Below are 2,366 nucleotides of genomic sequence, written 5' to 3'. Positions count from 1 at the left end.
CGTTCTGCGCTGCTGGGGACAGAGTGAAAGCAGCAGGCTCTGGCTTCTCTGTCCTGGAATGTGACCTTGCCCATTTCTGGCAGGCTTTTGGACCCCCGCGCTCCACGGATGAAGCGCCTCACTCTTGGAAGCATCTCTCAGAGAAACAGTAAGGACAGCTGGAGAGGAAGCAATGCGTTTCAGTGCAGGGTGCTTTAGAGCCACAAAATTGTTACATGGCTTACATGTCCAGCGCCAACACAGGCGTTCAGTAAATGTTTGTACAAGCTTGCACGCTTTCCAAGAGCTCGTAAAAAGACGGGGACAGGGGGATGATTACACAGCAGGCTCATGAGAAACAAAACCCAAGATGTAATGTTGCTCTCCCCAGATGAGTGCAAAGTTACCCCGAGGTTATGATCATGGGTTTAAGAGTCCCTGGGCCTTAGTGGCTTAGTGGTTATGTGTTGGGCCTGGTGGCATAATGGTTACTTGCAGAACCCTGGTGGCGCTGTAGTTACGTGTAAGGTTGTTGACTTCAAGGTCAAGCCATTTGAAATCACCAGCCACTCCGAGGCAGAAAGACGGGGCTTTTTATTCTGTAAAGAGGGACAGTCTTGGAAACTCACAGGGGCAGTTCCACCCTGTCCTATAGGGTCGCTGTAAATCCACATTGATAGCAGGGTTTTGGGGGGAGGGGTGAAGGGGGTGGGGGAGGGGCTTGTTGGCAATAACTGGCTGTGAAAATTTGGCGAGGGGCTCTGGCCTCTTGAGCCTCAGTTTCCTCATCTGCCAAATGGGGATGCTAGCTGTCATACAAAGAGCCCCAGTGGTGCAGTGGTTAAGTGCTCTGCTGTGAACCAAAAGGTCAGTGGTTCAAATCCACCAAGGGAGAAGGATGTGGCAATTCTGCTTCCGATTTACCCGAAACCCTGTGGGGTAGCTCTACTCTGTCCAGAGAAGAGATAGAAGTTGTCAAAGATTTCATCTTGCTTGGATCCACAATCAAGACTCATGGAAGGAGCAGTCACGAGATCAAACCATGCATTGCATTAGGTGAATCTGCTGCATAAGACCTCTTCAACGTGCGGAGAAGCAAAGATGGCACTCTGAGCCCTCAGGTGTGCCTGACCCATGCCATGGTATTCTTCATGCCTCAAATGCATGTGGAAGTTGGACAGGGAATAAGGAAGACCGGAGAAGAATCGATGCCTTTGAATGACGGTGCTGGGGAAGAACCTTGAAAGTCCCACGGAGAGCCAGGAGAACCATCAGCTCTGTCGTGGACGAAGTAGTCAGAGAGCTCCTGGGAGGCCAGGATGGGGAAACTTCGTCTCACAGACTTTGGACCTATTGTCAGGAGAGACCAGTCCCTGGAGAAGGACACCGTGCTCGCTAAAGTAGAGGGGCAGCCCGAAAGAGGAAGACCCTTGATCAGGTGGATGGGCACAATGGCTGCCCCAGTGGGCTCAAACTTAAGAACAATGGTGAGGGTGGCGCCTTATGACGGGCAGTGCTTTGATCTGTGGTGCATCGTGTCGCTTTGAGTTGAAACTGACTTGCTGGCTGTGGGTTGGCTGATGCTGCTATAGTTTTGGGTTTTTTTGTTGTTGTTAACTATAGTCAAGCCATCCCTCCCCTCCTGGAAGCCCCAAGCACAGCAGAATGCAATGCTGCCCAGGCCAGAATTCCCCACGAGGTTACCCACCTCAAGACCCAGAGTGGAACAGGGGTAACCTGAGGTCACTGAACCAGTGCTAGAACTCAGTCTCCTGACTCCAGTCCAGCCACGGAGAGAGAGAGCTGAACCAGCCCTACCAGGGTACCCCGTCCCTCTGTCCTCTCTCCACCGTGATCTTGATAGTAACAGTTATGTGGGGGCTGAGATATCAGCTTGGTTGCCCACAGAAGGGTTAGAGGTTTGCGTTCTCCCAGAGGCGTCTCCAAAGAAAGGTGTGGTGATCAGCGGCCACGTAATCATCTGTTACCGACCTTCTGGTATAGTGGCTACATGTTGGGCTGCAAACTGCAGTTCAAAACCACCAGCTGCTCCACAGGAGATCAGGAGATCAATGGGGCTTTCTACTCCGGGAAAGAGTTATGGCATTGGAAATGCACAGGGACAGTTCTAGCTTGTCCTATAGGGTCACTATGAGTCAACCGCTTGATGAATTTCCACTGAGCCCCACCTTCAGGCACCCTGGTGGCACTGTGGGTGAGGTGTTGGGCTGCTAACCACAAGGTTGGTGGTTCAAACCCACCAGCCCCTCCAAGGGAAAAAGGAGGCTGTCTGTTACCATAAAGCTTTGACAGCCTGGGAAACCCACAGGAGCAGTTCAACTGGGCCCTACAGGGTGGTTATGAGTTGGAATCAGCTTGATAATAGT

The sequence above is a fragment of the Echinops telfairi genome, unplaced genomic scaffold (genome assembly GCF_000313985.2).
Source record: "Echinops telfairi isolate 266 unplaced genomic scaffold, ASM31398v2 ScPeMD7_2;HRSCAF=8, whole genome shotgun sequence".
NCBI lineage: Eukaryota > Metazoa > Chordata > Mammalia > Afrosoricida > Tenrecidae > Echinops > Echinops telfairi.
Note: the sequence above shows the minus strand (reverse complement) of the source record.